Below are 23799 nucleotides of genomic sequence, written 5' to 3' on the forward strand. Positions count from 1 at the left end.
AGCCTCCTTACCTTTCATTAGAAAGAGGGGTGGGGGAGGGAAAAGTAGAAGTGGGAGAGAGTAGGGTTGTTAACTGGAGAAAAAAATGTCATGTCTCTTAATGGGATGCTATTTACTAGGTTATATTATTTCCATGTAAAAATGTTCAGCTGCCCATGTCCACACATCAAGACTTTGTTAAAGGGACAGGACATTTTCCTCCAAGCCTGCTGGCCACACTAGTAAGCAGATAAATTGACACTAGTATGCACAACACTTTGCCGCCGCCCCCCCTCCCCCTCCCTGCAGTAAGTGCAGACATATGAATCAGCAGTGTTTAGTAGTATATAATGGAAAGTAGAGATAAGACCACCCGATCTGCATGTGTGTAAGCAGTTGTCACCATTAAAAAAATACAGATGTCTCTCTAAACCTGACCTGAAATGCCATGCCACCCAAAGAAGTACTTTGTACATTCCATTACAAGTCAGCAAGTATAGAAAGAGGTCAAGTAATGAGAAACCAAGTGAAGAACATTCATATGTGAATCACGTTATATAAAAAAACTTAGGCTGCACTTCTAACAGTGCAATCCTATGGAGAGTTACTCCAGTCTAAGGCCATTGACTTCAATGGGCTTAGACTGGAGTAACTCTGCATAGGATTGCTCTGTTAGTACACTTTCCTGGGAGTAAGTCCCATTGAATAAAATGGAGCTTATTTCTGAGAATGGCACCTGTATTTGTAAAACAATTTTGAAGCTGTTAGATTAAAATGAATGCATAAGTTTGCAGAGAGGTACTTTTGGATTGTGTGGTGTATTTTTTGAACATCTAGAGCATTTGCCACAAGACGTGTGAAGGCTGAAAATGCATTTTTGTAAGTGGCCCCAAGGTACACAACGGCTTTATTATGTTCCTACTTCATTTCTGCAATCTGAAATTATTTGAATTAAAGTTCCCCTAACATACATCCAATTTAGATTTAATAAGATAGTGCTCGTCTGTTAATAAAATAACGGTTATTAAAAACATACTTCTTATGGTTTAGATTGAGTTAGCAGCTGCTGAGCTTCTCAAAGCACATTTTTTTCATGAGCAGCTGGAATTACTTATATAGAAAGTAATCATTTTAATAAGTATAACACAAGCTGTTATTTGCAAACATTGAATTTAGACAAGAAAGAAGGCTGAATAACCCATAGCAACCAGCCAAATGCAGAGCTACTATCACTAACAATGGCACACAGGCCCTTCGAGAGAGTTATTTGGCCCCAGGGAAACTTTTTGTTCATAACCCCCCCACACACCTTTGTTATTTTCAGGCAGCCATTCAACCAACCTCCCCTCCACAATTTCAAGCTCCTGAGCAAAGCTTTTCACTTTGTTTTGGAGGAGAGAAGAATCTACAAGCAAACAGCTTTATTGATGCACGGTAACTGGTTTTCTGGAGGCTTACTTTTTCTGCAGAATTCAGCATTTTAGAATGATGACAACAAGCATGGACAGCTGGCTTTTCACTCAGGGCACACATGTAAGTCTAAAGTCTATTAGGAAGCAGCACCTGCAAATGTGATTGTGCTCCTCAGACACTGGGTTGGATCCAGTCAGCTTTTTTGCTCAATCATGACCAGTTCCCCTGCTTATTACAGCCTCTGTCCTACATGTCTTTTATCTGTGCAGGCCTCATGAGCCCCAGCTTAACTTGCTCAGGGGTCCTCCTCTTTTCACCCATGGATAAGTTGGTTGGATTGAACCCATTTGTCATCCCATTTGGTTGCATCCATAGAGCCACTCCTCATGAACAGTTTTAGAATCTTTGAGCCGGCCCTGAATCAAGTAGGAATACAGAAAGTCTCACCTCATAACAACAACAACAACATTTGATTTATATTCCGCCCTTCAAGACAACTTAATGCCCACTCAGAGTGGTTTACAAAGTATGTTATCATTATCCCTACAACAAAACACCCTGTGAGGTGGGTGGGGCTGAGAGAGCTCTGAGAGAGCTGTGACTGACCCAAGGTCACCCAGCTGGCTTCAAGTGGAGGAGTGGGGAATCAAACCTAGTTCTCCAGATTAGAGTCCTGCGCTCCTAACCACTACACCAAACTGGCTCATACTGCAGAGAAGATTGCTCATTGAGTCAGGAAGCATGAAAAGAGGAAGTGTTGAATATTATCTGTTCTTTGGTTTATGTTATGTCAAAAGTCCTTTGTAACTCCCAAAGAAAAGGAATATCAGCAACTGTTGCTTTACATGTTAATGCATAGGAATGTGTGTAAATGTTAAAATGCCCTAATTCAAATCTGGCTGAAAAATATACTCATACCTGGGGATCATAACTACCATCATCCTGCGGTTCTGGAACCAGGAAGAACATGCTATCCATCACACACAAGGCAAAGAAGATTACTGAAGGTCAAGATTTAAATTAAAAAACCTGAAATAAAGTAAATGTAACACTTGTACCAATTTGTCATCAACAGCAAAAGTGACTGGGAATATTTTGTTTCAATAATACCCATTCCTGAGCTCTGAGGTGAGTTATAATTACGGGAGTAGAAGGAAGTGTGGGAATAGGACATGTTGGAATAGTTCGACTAGGTCACCAGCATCCCTACCCTACCTCACAGAACTATTGTGAAGATAAAATGAAGGGGAGGAACTGTGGACACTGCTCTGAACTTTGTGAAAGATGGGTGGTGGAAGGAGGAGGGTCCAGTAAATATATGTTGGCCTTGTTTTCTTTGAGATTAAAGAGCAGATGAAACAAAACACTTTTTTTCTTTAGTCCACTGGGAATTCTAATAACTGTCTGAGGCCTGGCCCGGGGCCCCCCCCCATCCCAGCAGCGACCCTCGCGCCCCCCTCCGCCATTCACCCGGGGGCAGAAGGCGAGGCGGCTGAGGAAGATGCGGCGCCGAATCGACGGGGCGGTGCGCAGGATGGCCCTTCCCTTGGAGCCCTTGGAGCGGCCACCGCAGCCGCCGCGCCACCGGCCGAGTCCCCAGGCGGCCAGCCGCCCGCCTGCGCAGCCCGCGCAGCGGCCACAGCAACGAGGCCCTGGCAGGGAGGGGGCCGGGAACAGGCCGCGCCCGGCCACGCCAGGCGGGCAAACGCCGGCACAGGCGCTCTCAGCCGGCCCGGGCACCGCCCAGCGGCGGCGAGGGGGAGGAAGGGAGGGGGCCAACCAGACCTGGCCAAACGCTCAGGCAGGGGCGGGCCGGGCCGGTCTCGGCCAGGAGAGGCCCAGCCCGCTGCCTGTCAGGGAGGGGGAGGATGGCAGAGCCAGAGAGGCAGAGAGGACCCATAGAGCCCACCAATGGGCTAAGGCCAGGTGGGGCTGGCAGGCGTGGCCACACCTGGCCCAGGTGGTGGGGATGGCCCTGGGTGGAGGAGCTTGGGAAAGGGGGTGGGGTTGAGAGGAGCCAGAGGGTATTTAAGAGGGCTCTGCAGGCAGGCCGAGAAGGAGGAAAGGAGCCAGACTGCCCTGAAGCCAAGGTGCAGTCGGCTGGGTGGAGCTACGTGTTGTCCGGGGGCCCCGGTACAGACAGGGGCCGCCCGTTCTGAGGCCGCCAAGGAAGGAGCCCTCGCGCCCCGGGGGCCCAGCTATGCCGGCCCGACGCCCTCAGGACGGACCCGCCGAGGCTGCCCCGCCCTGCCTGAGGGCCCGCCTGAGGGCCCGACGCCCGACGCCCGACGCCCGACGCCCGACGCCCGACGCCCTCAGGACGGACCCGCCGAGGCTGCCCCGCCCTGCCCCGCCAGGGGGCGCCGCAGCGCGTGACAATAACATAGATAAACTCCTTGCTTTGGCATTTAAGGCAGCTTTATTAGACAGATAAATTGGCATTAGCCTCATTTATACATGAATTAAATTAATTATAGACTTAAAAAACCACATTGTACAGGGTAACTCAGACCCAAAAACATGGGCAGAATCATGTGGGCTCTAAAGAGGAAGTTTAATTTAGGCCGAATCCACACTTCCCTGCCTTCCGCTTTTCATGTGCATTAATCGCGCTGGATTATATCCCGCAATGTCCCAGTCTGTGTCCACATTCCTTCTCTTACTGCCGTTACCTCGCGCCATACTTTGTCCACATCCCTGGTAGAATCGCGCAATACGGGGCGGGTTTAGATCCAACGTCGCCGATGACGACATCACATTCATTTTTTTCCATTTTTTCTTCAGATTTCCGCTATAGCGTTTTTTTGCTAAATTGCTATGGCGAGGCCACACCCGTATGATGCCTGTGATTGGTGAATGTTATTCTATGCCTTCTTCTTTGAAATCCATTGGACCATTATTCTGGCGGGCTAATTTGAACTAATATTTAAGGTGGGGGTGATCTAAATTCTCCAAACGGGCAGACTAATTATTTGATGCTTGAATGTAATGTTAGAATGACGGATTTCTAACAGTAATCTCAACAGTTTTAAAAAAATTAATTTTAACACCCACTGATATTTCTGACTGTTCAGCATCCTAAAAATGACACGGAAATGGAAATGACGCCACCCCTTGATGTCTCCACGGGGATTTTGGAGAACCTCAATTAAGATTTATGGCCAGGATTGTGCAACAATGCTGGGAAAGTCCCCTTTAAAAAAAAAAAGGGAAAGGGCGGGTAGGCAGGCATGCTGCAGAGAGAGTGGAAAAGCTTGATAATTGCATGGCAAAGAGGGATGGTGTTCCAGAAAGGCTGCAAACATGGAAGTGGGGTGGTTTGAAGGGGGCGGTCTCCTTGTGAAATGCTTCTATTTGTCCACACCCACAGTGAGAACCGCGCAAGAGAAGCGTTTGAACGCATGAAAAATTTGTCACCCAGTGTCGAACCTCCCGTTCCTGGGCAAGGTGATTGAGCAGGCGGTGGCGGTACAACTGCAGGAATTCCTGAATGATGCTCTAGTCCTGGACCCATTCCAGTCTGGCTTCCATCCTGGCCATGGGACGGAGACAGACTTGGTTGCCCTCACAGACGACCTTCGCAGGCATCTGGATCGAGGCGGGTCAGCGCTGCTTGTGTTACTTGATCTCACAGCAGCGTTTGACACGGTTGACTATGATTTGTTGGCCAGCCGCCTTGCCGACGTGGGGATTAGGGGGACAGCCTTACAGTGGCTGGTCTCCTTTCTCCAGGGTCGGGGACAGAGGGTGGCGCTCGGGGGAGATCTATCGCCCCGTCACCCTTTGGTGTGCGAGGTTCCCCAAGGGGCAATACTCTCCCCGATGTTATTTAACATCTTTATGCACCCCCTCGCCCAGTTGGTGCGGAGGTTTGGGCTGGGTTGTCATCAATACGCGGATGACACCCAACTTTTTCTGTTGATGGACGGCCGGCCAGACACGGCCCCAGACAATCTGGCCAGAGCTTTGGAGGCTGTGACGGCATGGTTGAAACAGAGCAGGCTGAAATTGAACCCAGTGAAGATGGAGGTCCTGCAGCTGGGACGGGGGCTGCCAGATGTTGGGATCCAGCTCCCTGCCCTGGATGGGACACCACTGGCAACTTTGCCAGTGGTAAAGAGTCTGGGTGTGCTCCTGGATGCCTCCCTATCGATGGAGGCCCAGGTCACAGCGGTTGCCAAGTCTGCATTTTTCCATCTTCGTCAGATCAGGCAACTTGCCCCCTACCTGACGCCCCAGGACCTGGCTACAGTGATCCATGCAACGGTCACCTCCAGGCTAGATTACTGTAACTCACTCTACGCTGGGCTACCCCTGGGCCTGATCCGGAAACTACAACTGGTCCAGAATGCGGCGGCACGGGTCCTGACTGGTATACCTTACCAGTCACACATCACACCTGTCCTGCGCCAGCTGCACTGGCTTCCGGTTGAATTCCGAATCAGGTTCAAAGTGTTGGTTCTTACCTTTAAAGCCCTGAGTGGGTTGGGACCGGCATATCTTCGGGACCGCCTCTCCCTGTACGTTCCCCGGAGATCGCTTCGATCAGCGAATAAATATTTACTTGTGGTCCCCGGCCCTAAGGAAGCCCGCCTCGCTTCAACCAGGGCCAGGGCCTTTTCAGTCCTGGCCCCAGCCTGGTGGAACGCTCTGTCAATGGAAACCTGGGCTCAGCGGGACATATTATTGTTCCGCCGGGCCTGTAAGACAGAGCTGTTCTGCCAGGCATTTGGTGATTGAAGGGGGCGGTGCCATGTCGGCCTCCCACCTTTGGGGTGGGGAAGGTTCTCCCCACCACTGCACCTTGTTAATTTGTTTATTATTTGTATATTGATTTTAGTTTTTGTTTTTATCGATTTTAACTGTTCACCGCCCAGAGCCCCTGGGGATGGGCGGTATATAAATTGAAAAAATAAATAAATAAAATAATGCGAAAGATGCAAGAGAATGGCGGGATTGAGGTAAGCGTATGTGAACAGCCCTCTGAGAAGCGAATAATGGGCAGGAAAAAAGCGGAAAACTTGAGATGTGTGGATTTGGCCTTAGCGTAAAAGAAAGCAATTTATATGACAAACAAAATATGTAAAACATTTCTCTCTTTATAGGCATACATGTACACAAATACTGGGAATTTCATTAAACATTTCAGGCAATAATATGGTTTTAATCAATCAGTTATGGGTTTACATTTCAATAAATTTGCATATTTTCAATCAATCACTAATATTTTTATATTTTAAGCCACAAGTCATTTGTAGACATTGTAGAGGTTTTTTTCCTTTTTCATTCATGCTCGAGAGTAGAAATATCAGTTTTGTAGAGACAGTGCAAGACTAAGGAAGGTGCAGGTTTCCCCACCGTTGTGCTATGGAACCCAGTAAAGGTCCTGAGATTCTCCCTTTTTATGCAGGTGTTACAGTGCAATCCTATGCAGAGTTACTCAGTGGGCTTTGGAGTAATTCTGTATTGGATTATACCATTAGTGTGCAAGGCTCTTTCATCTACAGGAGAATGTCACCAGGTATGTTTGACTCATTACATGCTACAACTATCCCTCCCCTCTAGGCTTGCCATCCTCCTGCCCAGGGTGGGGAATCCCAGCCCCCACCTGCCGCCTCCTGGCCTTGCTTTTCGGGCTGGTGGTGGGAAGGCACGGGGGAGACACTCCCCTTTCGTAGACAAATCCTGGTTCGTGTTGAAATGGAATGAGAGAACGTTGCCCCTTTGGAGGCAGTTTTCACCCAGTTTCTCCCTCCTCCATCGTGCTCATTTTCCAGTGGGATGAAGGAAGGAGTTGTGGTGCATGAGTGCACATGCATGCTGAAGACGAGCTGGGTGAAAATGGCCTTCAAAGGAGTGGTTTTTCCTCACCTCTGTTTCAATACATACCAGGATTCCTCGGCAAAGAGGGAGCATAGGAGAGTATGCACACTATGCACGTTCACAGGAAGTTAGTACTCCCCTGCCCCCCAGCCCCCCCACTTTGACCCCTTGGACTCTTGGCAACCCAGTTCCCCCCATTCCATACTCTCAATGCTAGTTTCTGTCATTTCACCCATACCAGAAGCTCACACATGCCCCTCCCCCTTCCTCCAGAGAACTTATAAAAACTATGCTGCAGTCACCTGCCAGTACACTGACCTCCTCCTTTTGTTGTCACTCTAAGGCAAGTATTTCCTGTTTTCTCCAACACCTGCAGAAGCAAAAGACTGTGAGTGTTTGCCGTGTGCTATAAGAGCTTCTTCAACTCAGAATGTTTGCTGTGTTCTTCTTACACACTATAACGTGGAATGCGAAATTAAAATGAGTCGTCTGTAGGTGCTTTATGAGTCAACTTTCATGATCGCTTTCAAGCTATGGACAAAAGCCATTCTTAAGCCAGCCAGGCCAAGTAGTTCACTGTTTTAGGGCTCAAGTAGGCAAACATTTCCCTGTTGCTTGTTCAGAATGCATCTTGATGAGAAGCACGTTGTTCACAAAGGAGCTGGGAAGTTTCCTAAGCATGAAACTTCCCAGTGGTCTGCATATATATTGAACCAGTCAGAAAATTGGTTCTTTATGCATAAATTAACCTTGGATTGAATGGGAAATTCAATGTGGGCTGAATAACATGGAGAAAAATGACCATGTCTCTTGGCCTTTAGCCCTGAGAACTCAATAGAAACGAGTGCTAGTCAATAAGAAATAATCTTACCACAACAAACTTAAGCGGAAGTGATGGGGAAGGGGTTTAGATCCAGTTTCAGTGGGATTTGAATAGAAAATGGCTTCTTGTGCAGTTTGGATGTAACTACTGGGAAAGCTGATTTTCTGAAACATCCTGCAAAATGGTGAGAATAGTTTTACTATTCCCCCTGCTTCCTTTTATTTCTAATGAAGTGCAGGTGTGTGATACTTTCTCCTCCTCGGTGGATGTGCTGGGACACTGAGGCTTACTGGTTAGTAATATAAACACCTTAGTAAGTTGTCATTTGGACTACCTGCATCCAACCTCTCTCTCTGATATTTCTATGCCACCTTTACAGAGTTTTTACCACATGTGCTCCCTTTCACGTCTATCCTTAGACACGTGTGGACTCTCTAACCTGGGTTCTAATTGTTCAGCCAGAGCTGGAACCAATTTGAAGGGAATTAAGCTCAGTGTCAGAGGAAACCTCTTCCTGCTTAAGATGCGGAATTCACTGCCAGAGGATGCAGTGATGGCCATAGGCTTTAAAGAGGGATTAGACAAAGTCATGGAGGACTGGTCCATCAGTGCTACTAGCCATAGTGACTAAAGGGAACTTCCACATTCAGAAACAGTAAACCTCGGAATACCCGTGCCAAGAGGCAACTTCCAGGGAAGGCCTCAGCCTCTGTGTCCTGTCAATTGCAACTGGTTGCCCTCTGTATGAGATAGACTACTGGACTAGATGGACCACTGGCCTGATCCAGAAGGGCTCGTCTTATGATCTTATGTTCCACAGCCTGGCTAGCTTGGGAAATTGACACACTTGCCAATTAGGGGGAGCAGAACATGTGGTTTCGGATTTTTTACCTGGACAGTAGTGGGCAAGCAAGCTCAAAGTAATAGGTCTCCAGACCTTTTCCAAGGGAAATATATGGGCACAGGAATCGAAAGGTACTTAAGCATAAGGACAGTGAAATAGTTGTGTTCCGAAGGATGTGTTTAAGAAGAGTTAAATGAGAGAAGAGAGAGAGAGAAAGTGAAAGACAACCAGACCTTTGGCTGAGTGAGATTCTGGGCCTGGAAATGGCCACAAGAAGTGGGAGAGAGGGATTTAAAGAAGGAGAAAAAGAATAAACTGAGGAAATATCAATTTGGGAAGCCATGTTCGTCTGTCTGTAGCAGTAGAAAAGAGCAAGAGTCCAGTAGCACCTATAAGACTAACAAAATTTGTGGTAGGCTATAGGGTTGTCAGATCCCCCTACCCCTCAGGTGGGAGGTGGGAGGCCTGGCACTTACCTTTTGCTGCGTCCAGGAAGTTATGTCATTGCACAAGCCATGTGCCATCCCTGGAAGCACTCATGCACTCCACAGGGGGCCGAATTGGGCAGCTGTGGAGCACAGGAGCGCTGCCAGGGCAGTAAGAGGGGCCTTGGAGTTCTTCTGCACTCTGCAATGGCCCAATTTGGGCTGTATTCAAGCCAAATTGGACTGCTGTGAAGTGCAGGAGTCCTGCTGCACTCTGCAATAGCTGGATTCGGGCTGATTTGGCCTGGATTGGGCCGCTGCAGTGTGCTCCTGTTTGCCACACCACCTAGGAGCGCACCCTGGGAGATGTGTCCCCCCATCTTTTCCCTCTGCTGGCCAGGTAAATGGGGGTGGGGGTGGGGGGTGGGAGCAGGGGATCACCTGCCTCCAGTGGGGGACTGGCAATCCTAGTAGTGTATGAGCTTTCATAAGTCATGAAAGCTCATGTCCTACTACAGATTTTGTTAGTCTTATAGGTGTTACTCTTGCTCCTTTCTACTGCAATAAGCAGAGGAGTTACCTATCCAGTCTGTTGAGTTGTGTAGAGTATATTGTCTGTTTCAGAGTTTGAGAGTAGAGGACTTAAGGCAAAGCTTCCAAAGATCCCAGGCAATAATTAGAAGGCAAGGCAGCAGAAAGATGCTCTTTTGTAGCAAGGAAATGTCCCAGAATTCCAAAGAAAGGAAAACAGAGTTGGCAGCCTCTGGGCCAGTGGAGGGGCTGAGACTGCAAAGTCTTGGTTGGCAGAGCCGTGAAAGTTATATGATCCGGCACAAAGGATTGTAAAATACAGGAATCTGTGATGAGTCCAGGATGAAAATCTATGGATTTCCTGGCTGACTGAGTTAAGGTGGAGGGGAGTTTCCCAGGCAGTTGACAAAAAGTGATTGCATCCAGACACAGGAATATCCTAAGAGGACAAAAGGGATGGCAGGCTAGTCAGAGACATGCAGGCAAGGTCAGTAAAAAGTAATCAAGCCCACCTGGTTGCTCTGATTAGATTATGCACTCAGGAGAACTTGCATTTGCTTAATTAAGCTTAATTAATCTAAAAAAAAAACCCACAGCAATCAATCAGCTGCAGCCTTCTGGTTAGTACTCTGTGGACTTTCGAGCAGCTTCCTGGTGTTTGTGATGCTTGGGATCCTGTGGCTGCTGTAGGCATCCTCCCCAGCAAGGCCGTCTACAGGGATTCTTGATGGCTGCTCCCCATCCTGAATGATAGCGAGTCCCTCTTCCTGTACAGAAAGGTGCCATCTTTATGCCAGCCAAGCTGTCCATGCTTCATGCAGTCTTTTTGTTCCATCTCTATCTCCCATGCTTTGTTTTATTTGAAGATGACAGTATCTCACTCCAGAGCAGAAAGGCTCTGTAGATTAATCCAGAAAGAAAGAAAGAAAGAAAGAAAGAAAGAAAGAAAGAAAGAAAGAAAGAAAGAAAGAAAGAAAGAAAGAAAGAAAGAAAGAAAGAAAGAAAGAAAGAAAGAAAGAAAGAAAGAAAGAACAATAGCCTAATAAATCCCACCTCTTGTGAATCTCATTATCTAAAAGAAGTCTCAGGAGGGCTTGATTCACGATCTCGTAATACTTCCGTTAGTATTGTAAATGTATAGGGCAAGTGAAAGGATCACATCCCTGGAAAATATGCCTGTTTACACAGTACCATTTATTTCCTCCCCATTGTTCCAAGATAATTGTTTTAAGGAACGGCACTCTCAATTATCCTGTCTTTGGCTGTAATCTCTTGTAAGCAAAGCCTGAATTTTTCTCCTTATCTGTTTGTACAGTGCTCCAGTGTACTGGGTTCCTGGACTATGCACTGTGGCTCCTAGGCAATAGCACAACAAATATAAATTCCTATCAATAATACAATAACCCCTGAGGTTGTAATTGGCATTAGAAGCTGTTCTCATGAATTTGAAAGGACCTGAAGTTGTTTGTTATGCATTTCCAACCTCTGGTGGCTTTATGTGAACTTAAGCTTCACATTTTTATCTTCTAAGTCAAGCTTCAAATACTTTTCCTTCACAGGGCTGCATCCACAGGGACACTTCATGTGGAGCTCTGGTTTATCATGGCAGCAAATAATATTTATCAAGGATAGGCAAAAGCCAGAAATTCTCCAGGCAAAATCTGTGTGTGCTATGTCCACAGTGGCATCCCATATCCTCACTCTATAAGTACAGGCTGTTGTGCTCAAAGCATAAGTAACCCGTATAAGCGGACCCGAAATCACTCTCTGTATGGGCCTTGCTTTTGCCCAGTGTGCTGTGGATTATATGTTCCTGGTGAGGGTTGAAGTGATGTTAAAGGTTCTGTTGAGCATAGATAGTGCCCTCAGCTTTTAAACAAAGCTGTTTATTTCATGTACATTTTTAATGAAATACATTTTTAACATCATGCAATGAAACATTAATGAAATAATGAAACATGCAAAAAGCCTGTTTTGAAAACTAACTTTGAAATAAAAATTATGTCCATTTTTATATTTCCTGAAAATAAATAAATCAACCAGTTCTATCAGAGACATTCCTCACTTTGCCATGAGACTGTTTCTGCAAGTTGTGTCTGTTGGCACACATACGTATTCAGAAGTAATAATTGAGATTCCATAGTAGCTGCAGGATACCTCTATATTTCTGACAAGTAGGGTAATGGATAAAGCCTTTTGATTTCAAGGACTTGTAGAAGAATTATTGCAAAAATAAAAAGTGTAACATGAAAGTGTCCTGTTGACCTTTGAAATTGCTGTATGAAACTAGAACACAAAGCGATATAACACAGAGATCAAAGACTGTAGCTAGGACACTAAACATATTTCTGTGGGTGAGGTTCCATTGAAGTCCACAGGTCATACCCATTCACTGTGTTTTGGATCAAAGTCATACAGCTAGAAGAGACTGAGAGCAGAGAATGAAACCACTGTAAGTACAAAAATCAAAGAAATGTGAATTTCTGAGTTGAAGATCAGCTGAAATCAAAGGGATCTTTCTCCCCTTAAAATAAAAGCAACAAAAACAGTTTAACAGATGATGAAGAGGACCTCAAACCAACAGTCTGTTGCATCCTGTCATTGAAATTAACTTGACTAGTAGGAAATAAGTGCTTTGAGGTCTGAAGTCCAACTCTTTCATGTTAACTACCCCATGCAAGAAGGCAGCATCAACGCAAAAAGTCCGTGCTGCTCAATGACAAAAAACTTTAATTGTAGTCAAGGATGCCACTGTTCAATAACTATAAATTACAGGTTTACACAGTACTGTTGATCATGTGAGTGTGAACAGCTCATCATGGCTACTAGTCGGAAGACATTTTCAGTCTGTCGCTTGAGAAGGCAGGTTGAAAAGCTGGAAGGGATGGAAGGAGTAAGAAAGGGAACATCTGTGCCAACTGTGTAATATCTTTGCTAAGGATTGTTCTTCCCCCTTCCTATCTCAGACACCTTATAAATCTTGGCCATTGGCGGAGGTGCAAGCTAATGGGCCTGTGGCTTCAACCAAGCCAGCCAATGGGTCCAGGATCAGCCCAAGATACATTTGTTTGTTTGGTTTGGTTTGGTTTCTTTGCACTGGTTTGCTCTATGCTTTGTTTGCTTTCTTTGCTTTGTGCAGTGCTTTTCTTATTGTAAGTTGCTTTGAGTCACCTTGGGGAAAAAGTGGGGAATAAATAAATAAATTTCCTTAAATAACCTATGACCATCTCAAGAACAAAGACTCCATCAGAAAAAACCATACTGAAGACGAGTTCTGATGAACGTTGTGATCTTTTCATTAGAATTTCTTGCTTATGTGTCTCATATCATTCAGATCTATTTTGAACTTATTTTTTCCTTTCCAAGCTCAGTTTTAGGCAGTGAGCTTCCTCCAAGTAAAGGCCAATGCAGAATTCTGAGTCTAAATTGGAGAGGATCCTCAAGGGAGGGTGGCCTTTGGCAATGGGGAAACAGTACATGCTACAAAGAAGAGAGGATATAGTGAGAGGTGGAAGAAGACATCCTAGCCCTTTACATTCCCAACTGTCTGCTGGATTTAACCAAACAAGATTTTTTTCTACCTTGCTGTCATTCTTTATATAGTCTGATTTGATCTGGTACACCGTAGTGTTACAAATTAAGGTAGTTAACTATGAATATATATGTTATGAATATGAACACACACACACACTCCTGCCATCTTCTCAGATAAAGATGGGGTTTTATTCTCCCCCCACCCCAACAGCTGCCTACTTTTTTATGGTACATTCTTCATGCACACACTATCTGGTATCCTGCCTAGTTTCTGATAACAGTGCCAATGTCTGTTCTGCACTTTCTATTCAGTTGTTGCCAGTACATTTTTCTTCCTAGCAGCTGTAAAGAGGCAACAAATCTCAGCTTTCCTGTTTTCATTGTTATTCATCTTAAATCAGAGCGCTTGAGGAGGAAGTCTGACTGTTGGGCATGTGAGGGTTCAAATGGATTATGGTTCTTCTCCAGCTAGATTCCTAGTTAATGTTTTGTGTAAAACATTGATCCTTTACATAAGTCAACATAGACCAGGAGAACCTGTTTTGACAGCCATCAATGCACCTGCTCCTATATAGTTCACCTGCAGTATTATTGGTTCTTACTTATGTAGCCTTTGTTCACCAGGATTCTTGATATAATCTCTTCCCTTTTGTAGGGGCTGTTTTATTTGGAACGATACATCATTTTGTCAGGAAAAGACTAATATCAATGTATAACCCAAGGTAAAACCAGCTAGAAAATGTTACTACCTTAGACAAACAATCCTAAGCAGGTTTATTCAGAGGGTAGTCACATTTTATTCAGTGGAGCTTACTCCCAGGAAAGTGTTCTTAGGACTTCAGTCTTAGTTGTGTCACCATTTTACAGATCATGTCTACCTGTGTGTTATGACTAGAGGTGGGCACAAACTGAATTACGAACCAAAATTCGGCATGAACCGGGCCGATTCAACGTTTGCGAACTGGCGGTTCGTGGGCCCCTTTTTAACAAACTTCCATGACTGTTTAGGCCATTTTTTCGGTTCATAATTGGTTCGTGAAGCCAGACAGCCTGGCGCTGAGCCATTAATTTCCTAGGCAACGGATGGGGTTAACATCTGCAGACCTTCTGCAGCCATGGAAACACCAATCTTAGCCCTCAAAACCTTGATAGGCAGCTCTCCCTGCCAACCAGAGAGCTCCCATTCTGCCCTATGCAAGCAAGGAGCAAAAATTAATTCCCTAGGCAATGGAGGGGATAGATGTTCTGCAGCCCTGGGAACACCAGTCTTAGCTCTCAGAATCTTGATAAGCAGCTCTGCCTGCCAATCAGAGAACTCCTATTCTGCTCTGTGGAGAGCAATGAATATAATAACCAGCTCTCAGCCTTGTGGTTCCACTTTCCAACAGGCAGAGAGACAGGGATGTACTGCTGTTGGGAGCTCAAGAGAGAGAGAGAGAGAGAGGGAGGATTCTGGAGCGTTTTGGTGGAGTTGCCGGCTTGCTGCATAAAAAGAGATTGATAAACAGTCTCTTTCTTATTTAGAGCACCTTTCCCAGCTGGGAAGGTGTTTTTTTTTGTGGTGGGTGAGGGCCTTTTCCCTCCACCTCAGTCCCAGGACTACTGCTAGGCTCTGGGGCCAAGCTTAGTGGCTTCCTTGGCTGAGGGCTCTTCTTATTAGCTCCATGAAGGTTAGAGTAAGAGGCAAGGGCGGCCATGGGGGGAAGAAGTCCCAAGCTCACCCTGTTGGCCCCCCAGTGCCCAGCAAAGAGCTGCTTTTTCAAGATCTGCTTGTGAGGATGGAGAAAGAGGCAGAAGAGTTGGCAGTGTTGCCAGAGGAAGAGCGGCTGCTAAGACTTTTTAAGGAAGAGGAGAAGGTGGGATCTCAGGGTACAATGGGTTTTTTTCCACATCCCATCCTCTTGGGTCTGCCTCTACCTGCAGTCCACCCCTTGCTGCATCTTTCCAACCCAGCCACACCTGTCCTGGTCCCCGTTTCAGGCATGCACTTTGGCAGCACTTCACAACCCTCCCCAACAACCCTGTGTGGCACGTTGCTGGCACTGCAATGTCCTGGAGCATAGGAGCTTGGACCCCAAGCATCTGTCATCCAGCATCATCCACAGGCATCTGCAGAGGCACCACCCAACTCTGTTGCTTCTGAAGCAAGGAGAACCATCCAGCGGGGGGATGAAGAGGGCTTCAGAGCAGGGAGGAGAGGGAGGGGAACGGGAGTCCACCCCGAGGAAGAAGACTCGCACCAGGGGGGCTGTGGGTGGGAATGGAACTTCCAGGGAGGCTCCCCTTCAGGAGGTTGTTCCCTTGGGGTTGGTTGCACTGCCAGGAAAAGGAAACGGGGAAGGCTCAGGAAGTGGGCACTCATGTGGTAGCAGAGATGATTGCCTTTGATGGGCTACCTTTGTCCGTTGTGGAGGGTGTGGGCTTTTGATGAGTGCTGCGTCATTTTGACGCCTGGTATACCATGCCCTCGTAGCTGACCATTGGCCACTGAGTCTTGCCATCCGTCTACCGCTCTGGTAGAGCTGGTCCATGATGAGCTGTCCAGAGCACAAGGGCAAACCGTGCCCTTCACAGCAGACCTGTGGAGCATCCATCAGCACAGCTACCTTGCCCTCACTGCCCACTGGTGGCAACCAGAGGATCTCTGGACCCCAGGGTAAAATCAGGGCCCCAGGAGGAGTGGGACAGCCCTGCTGCTGGGTTACAGAGTGGTTCTGCCCAGGCGCGGTGGATGGATGAGGATCACATGGGGGGAGAAACATTGCTACTGCAATCAAGGCTGGACTGAGGGAGTGGGCGCCCGCAGGTGATGTTGTCCGTGGCTACATGGTCATGTACACTGGTAGAACCGTGGTAGAAGCCATGAATATCACATCCCTTGGGCTGGGTCAGAACGTTGGACTCGCGTGACTTGTTGGACAGCTTCCGGCTTCTGACTGGCTACTTTTCAAGCAACATTCATTCTTCCATCCAGCTGCACAACAGGTGGAGAGAGAAGGGGGATCCCGAGCACCAGCTCTTTGCAGACATGCCCACCCATTGGAACTCCACCTACATCATGATGGCTTGTCTGTTGAAGCAAAGAAATGTGGTGCAGGATATCACGTCCTCTATGCCCATTGTGCAGGGGGGGAGAGCATTAGCTCCACAGACTGGCTAGCTCTCTCTCAAGCAGTCTGTGTCCTGAAGCCGTTTCAGGAGACCACCAAACTCCTCTGCTCCTACATGGCCAGCCTGGGGCAAGCCATCCCCCTGATCCTTGGGATGGACCAGGCACTGGCCAAAGAACTGGAGTGAGGGAAGCCCTTCTCTCCAGGGTCAGGGACTTATTGAGGAAGTTTCTGGCAGGTGCAGCTGCCCACTTACATCCTCTGCCAAGAGGGGGGGTGTACAGACTGGCCTGCATGTGTGACCCCCGTATAAAAGGCAGCATCACCATGTGCAATGCTGAACTCCAGCTATGGATGCTGGACCTCCACAGAGAGGTGCACAGTTTCCATGGAAAACTATCTGGCCAGAGGGAAGAGGGCATGGAAGAGGGATTGTTGGCAGCAGTGGAGGAGGCCGATCAGCCCAGTGCCCCAGGCTGTGAGAGCCCATCCAACAACCCCACCCCTCCACTTGTCCTTGGTGGTGATCTGGGAGGTTGATGGCATTGGGGAGCCCATATGTGCCCCCCCCAGCCCCCTGACTTCAATCCCCTGGAGTACTGGGCTCACAAAACTGCCATCTGGCCGGACTTGTCATCTGTGGCCATGAACTTCCTCTCCCCCCCCACCTGTACCCAGAGTGAGTGGGCATTCTCCCACCGGGGAGACCTGCTCGATGCCCATCACTCATGTCTGGCCCTAGCCATGGTGGATCAATCGGCCTTCATAAAGTTCAACCTCCCCCTGCTGCGCTATCCCTCATTGAACCTTGGGGACTGAAGATCCAGGTTCTCTCTCACTGGAAGTTAACCTTGGCCCCCCTCACCAACAGCTCTCTGGGGGTATCATGGCTCTGACCCCACCCCAGCCTCTGTGCCAGTGCTGTTCCCCCAAGGTCTGCTTCCCCCCAGGATTAACTTCCCCTCATGAATTGCCTTTTTCTTTTCCTGTCCAAGAATATCCTGTCTCCACAAAGAACATCTTCTCCTTTCTCCCAAGATTATCCTCCTCTCATAGACTGTCTCTGTGCTCCTGTCCTTGAAAAGAATATTCCTGTGTCCCCAAGAACATCTCCTTGAATGGGGGAGGGTGCCAAGGGGGGCCTATAAACGTGGGCAGGGACAAGGAGCCAGTAATGAGTAGTTGGGAGAGAGCCAGGGAGTTGGAGAGAGTGTGACAAGGTCAGAGAGAGAGGAAATGACATTGGCTGTCCCAACAGAGGGAGAGAGGGATCCAGGGTGTCTCCAACCTCCCTCGTCCCTCCATATATGAGGCTTTCCTTGAGCCCTAGCCACTGCCTAGGCTAACATAGTGGGTGTGCCACCTACAGGCTCCGAGGAACCCAGCTGGGAGCCTGACACAAGTCAATTGGCATTTGTGGCTGGCCCCAATTATATCTAATGGATCTGCTCCATGCCTGCCGCTCACGCCTGGACCCAGCTCTGGTGGATCAATTGTCTTTCATAAAGGTTAACCTCCCCATGCTGGGCTACCCTTCCCTGGACCTTGGGGAGGTATCGGGACTCTGAGCCACCCCAGTCTCTGTCCTGCTGCCAGACTCAGTCACCCACCCTCAGGTTCCCTCGCAGCCACCGTGTTGGTGAGGTGGGTTTTGGCTGACCTGAGGGGGGGACTACCCACAAGAACAACTTAAATCTCCTTTCTGCATGGTCCACCAATTGCAGCCATCACCGGCAGCATCTCAATAGTGGGAGACTGGGGCTCCAACTCTGCCCCAGTCTCTGTGCCAGTGCCAGACTCAGAACAATTGTCTAGGAGGTCTGGGCTGCCCCATGTCCTTAGGCGTGAAAAAACCCCTGCAAGAGGAGTGCCGTGAGCCACCGCACCCCCTGAGCCCATGGCCCCTCGTGGGAGGAAAGGAGGCAATCCGTTGGTCGCCTCCTGGGCCCGCAAGGAGGGGGCGGCCACCAACAAAACCCACCCTTTCTGATGCAGTGACTGCCCCTCAGGCACAAGGGGGGTGCTGTGGGCACCCCCCTCCACCCCCAGAGACTGTGGCCCCTGGGGAACAGAAAGGAGGCAGTTCAGTCCATTGACTGCCCCCTGGGCCCATGAGGAGGGAGCAGCCACCGTCATAACCCACATCTGGGTGCTGTCGTTCCATTCTCAGAGGAAGATTCTCTAACTCCATCCCATAACTTTTTGGTGCTGCCCGCAATGTATTCCAATGGAGCCTATGTAAGTTAATTGGCATTTGTGGCTCCCATTATATCTAATGGGACTTTCCTGGGGGTGCCCACTTTGGGGGTCTATAACTTGGAGATCCAAAAGGCAATCTTTGCCAAACTTGGAGGGGGGCTGGAGGAGAGCCTGCTGAAGAGTTCTGGTGAGTTTGGCATCTCTGAGTGTGAAGGGGGCCTTTCTGGAGCCTGGGGAATTGATGAACCATGAACCAAACAAACTGGTTTGTGAACTGGGGCAAGTTTGTGAAAGTTCATGATTCATGAAAGTTCATGGTTCATTCCCCCCCCCCAGTTTGTGCCCACTTCTAGTTATGACCATTGGGTGGAGATAAAATCACAACTAAACCACTTATACTGTGGGAACAAAAATTCCCACTCTGATATTGTATTTATACCAGCATGGTGTTACAATTGTGTTGCTGGCATTCAGTGCTGGCATAACTACAAAACTGGTGAAACAGTGCCAGCACATGGGTCAAACTTGAGAATAGATTAGGAACATGCACAGACATTTATATTTGGTTCTCTTTGTTCTTTTAATATTATTACATCTGTTTGGATCTTTGTTCTATTCTTCTTTTATTTCCATTGCTTTCAGTGGAAAACACATTTCTGCCTCTCAGTTATTGTTTGCCACTCAGTCAAGGTGGAAACATGAGGGATTGTACTGAAAGGATCCTACCTGCCAAATTTCAAGCAAATAAAAGGCTCTTCATTTATATGCATTTTCATTTCTACCCCAAGCAAACAGAAAAATTATTTGGTTTCTGAGTTTTTCCTCTTTTGGGGGGATGTTCAAGTACTGAATGGGTTTTATTTTTAAACAAAAATGTAACATTTTGCTGACAGGAGCTAAACCCTCTCACCTCTTCCACAGTGGGTGTCAGGTAACTCCAATTTGCCTTTTTGCTAACCCTGGAAAGAAAGACCCTGAATCAGTACCAGTCTGCTGGGGTTAAATGGCTAAAAGTGAAGAGAGTGAAACGAAATCCTGAGGAGACAGAGGTAATAACAACATCAACAACAACAACATTCGATTTATATACCGCCCTTCAGGACAACTTAATGCCCTCTCAGAGCAGTTTACAAAGTATGTTATCATTATCCCCATAACAAAACACCCTGTGAGGTGGGTGAGGCTGAGAGAGCTCCGTGACTAGCCCAAGGTCACCCAGCTGGCTTCAAGTGGAGGAGTGGGGAATCAAACCCGACTCTCCAGATTAGAGTCCTGCGCTCTTAACCACTACACCAAACTGCTGGTTGGGAAGGCAGATCTCTTAAAGTACATTGGGCTATTCACCTTTAATGGGATTTTGTGGACACTTGGCCCACCTAGGGATTATCAAGACCCTTAGTCCACCTAGGGATTATACTGGATCTAACTTTACTGCTGGAGAAGCAAGTTAATGCAGCTGCAAAAAATGCTTTCTCCCAACTCAGTTTAGCCTGGAAGATGACCCTTTGCCTTGACATGGCCATTCTGGCCACCTGGATCCATGGCATGGTAACATTTAGACAAGTCTATTCAAATGCACTCTACATAGTTCTCTCATTTAAGTCAACTCAGAGACTCTAGTTAATGTGAAATGCCACAGCTCAGGTATGATCAGGAACTAGGTGGAGTATATATTTTGCTCCCATTCTGCAGTCACTCCATTGGCTGCCCATCATTTACTGCACTCAGTTCGCGGCATTGGCTGCAACATACAAACTATCCCTGGCCTTGAACCATTATATCTGCAGCACCACCTCTCCTTGTATGCCTTGCCACAACTCCTTCGCGTATCTGAACAAAGCCTTCTAGAGGTGCCACCCCGCAAATGGGCAAAATCGACTACTTCCCATAAATTGCATTCTTTGCTGGGAAATATCTTAGTTTGGATGACTCTTACAATATGTGTGCAATTTTTGGTATTATGTGAGGAAAATGTATCTGGAGAAAGTTTATTCATGCATTCCGTCACTGGATAAAAATCAAGTTTGTAAAATTATACAACTGTAACAGATTCAGTAGAGTTCCATTCCATGGATTGTTAGTAGGTACAGGTAAGGATTATGGTAATAATGCAGTTAGAAAAAATGGTTGGGGCCTAATGAAATCCTCTGAAAAATCACCCTTACTTCTTAAATGAGCATCAGAAAATGACAGTACTATAAACTGTCATGTTTAGGGAAGATGATGGCGGCTGCCTGAGCCATAAAACCAGAACATCTCTAGTCCGAATCTTCTTCTACCATAAACTTACTAGGATTCCTTAGGCAAGTTGGTCTCTTGGACAGATCTGAGATATGTGGACAATAACATCTTCCTTACAGGATTATTGTAAGGGTTACTTCAGCATAATGTGTGTGAAGCTCTATCAGCCATTAAAAGTGCTATACAACTTCTAAAGTTTATATTTTTATGTCCAAGGCATGGTACAAATTATATGTACACATTCTAACACAAAATGTATATGTAATAGATAAAGGACAACTCAGAAGTAGTAGGGTAAAAATCTTGTGCTACCTGCTGATGTCCAGTCTGCAGCAGTTGCAGAGCCACCCTGTAAGGAGAACTGGCTTTTCGGTTGAAAGTGGAAAGAGGATATTACAAAACGTAAGATTATTTTGGCAGGAGTCAATTTATTACATGATCCTTGTTCCCATTCTGTGCCCCAGTCCACCATGTATCCAGTTGCCCTTATCACCCCTCCAGGCTGATACATGCTTCTATCTTGTTGGGTCCACTCCCAAAGTGAAAATAAAGAAAACTAAGCCATAGCAAATTCTGCTACTTTCAACTGCCCAACTGAAACCAGTCACCTGTAACTCTGAAGTCCAAGGACTACATCTTTCTTAATTAGGAAAATACTTATGCCCAACAGAGGTTTCCAACAGCATCAGCTGTTTGCTGAGTGGGAAGAAAGAAAAATCTCCTGGTCAGATTCCAAGTTGAATAATAATGTTCTTCTTACCTGAAATATTTCCTATCCTTTGGAATAAATATCTATAATAAACAGTGTATATAAAGTATTCTACTGTTATTTTATGTCCAAACAATAGAGAACAATGGGAAAGATTTCTCTCTCTCTCATTAGGTTCCTATCTTCTAACCTATAAACACTTGATTGAATACAAAGCAGTTCCTAATCAGTCATGAAATGAGATTTATTAGCCCTGGCAAAGGCAAAGTGTGGGAAAAGCAAACCCTGTAAAGTCTACAGGAGAGAAAGGAGTGCAGTTGGCAATGGGGAAATGCAGGTTTCAAATGGAGGTGCCAGTTCACTTAAAAAGATATGAAACTTTTAAAATGGTTTCGTGCCCAGCTACCTATCTCTCTTCCTGGAAAGACAGTTGGAAGTACAGTTTAGCTCATTTTTGTAGAACATTTTACTTTAAATAAGCATTCATTGCTGGAATAGTATTACTGTAAGCAAAATGAATAAGTGGGAAAGATTGAATTGGAACGTTTATTTTGGCATGGCCTCAACCCTAATAATTCTCAATCATCATTAAATTTCACTGGAATCTACACTGCTTTTAACTTATTTGGGTTTAGGATTTAGCTGTATACTCAGTAGGTGTCCCCTTTCTTGCCCAAGCAGTCTGAATAGCTCAGCTTAGCCTGGCCTCATTGGGGCTTAGAAATTAAGCAGGGTTGGCCACAGTTAGTACTGGAATGGGAACTCAAAGGAGGCGTTGCTATGTAGCGGAAGGCAATGGTACACCACCTCTGCTAATCTCTTGCACATAATGCTCTGTGGATGGGGTTGCCAATTGCAACTTGATGGCATGTTCTTTTTCTTGCCTAACAGTTCAGAGATTGACACAATAGAGCTAGATGAAGGCTATTTCCAGACGCCCTTAAAGGGATTTCTCACTCACTGAACTCTGGTGGCTTTTCCCCAGGGATCCAGACATCTCTGTTTGCAAAACAGTTGCGGGCCATTTGCACCTTTGTTGGGAATGCACTTTCTGCAGTCACAAAAAAGATGCTGAAAAAATGGAAGCCAAACTGCCTGCAAATGTTTTGCAATGGAGATGTTGCTGGTGTTCCATGAGTGGGCCGTCCCTTTAAGGGTTTGTGGAAATGGCCATAGACTGAAATCATGCACACGCTTGAGTTGTGTAAACTCCATTGATTGCATGGAGGTCTGCAGCCTCTGTTATTTCATTATAATTCTGAGAGACAAATAGGAATGCAGAAAAAATAGTTTTCATTTTCTTCCCAAAAACCTCCGCCATTTTAGTTATATTCAGGGCTTTTTTTCAACTGGAACGCAGTGGAATGTAGTTCCAGCACCTCTTGCCCTCCACGCTGGAGTGGCGTGGAGGGCAATCTAAACTCCCCTCTGTCTGGAGATCAGGGGGCGGGGCCACCGGCCATATGACCATTTTCAACGAGGGTGATTTAAACTTTAAAAAACTCGGACTTCCTGTTTGGGATCCATGGAGGTCTAACGCAGCTCCACTTGCAGAGCTGACCGGACTGCCGTTTTAACCGGCCGGCGGGGTGAAAATAGCCCGCGGCCGACTGCTCTCAGGCGGGGAGCAGGCAAAGAACGCTCAAGACCCTAGGGTGAGCTAGATCTCGGACGAGGGGGGGCTCTACACAACGGGTCCCCTCCCGATCCTTGAGGTCCCACCTTGCGACGGGTCGGCTATAATCTCTGCGGCAGTTTTGGGGCCAATTCGGCTGGCATAAGACCTACATACCCAAGCTTCGATTGGGGGAAGAAGCTGAGAGGAGAACTTAAAATCGAAACAGCGATTACAACCCGAGAAAAGTGAAGAGAAGGTAAAGATCATTATCTTCTGAGACGGGACAGATTGATAAAAACAGAGAGGAAAAAAAGTAGATTTTTAAACTGCAACAGACTAGTGAAAAGGAGGGGAAGACTCGGCAGGAATTGAATTTAAAAAGAGACTAAGTTTAAAGAAGTTATTAAAGAAATGGGACTATTGTTTTGAATACCTGTGGCTTTGGAGCTGTGAGAAAAAGACACCATCGCGAGATCTGCTGTGGGAAGACGGGAGACAGGAAGTGCGTAATAACAACAGAGTGGCTGGAGAGAAGCGGCCCTTGCTGGAG

This window comes from Eublepharis macularius, chromosome 8 (assembly GCF_028583425.1).
Source record: "Eublepharis macularius isolate TG4126 chromosome 8, MPM_Emac_v1.0, whole genome shotgun sequence".
In the NCBI taxonomy this organism is placed as follows: domain Eukaryota; kingdom Metazoa; phylum Chordata; class Lepidosauria; order Squamata; family Eublepharidae; genus Eublepharis; species Eublepharis macularius.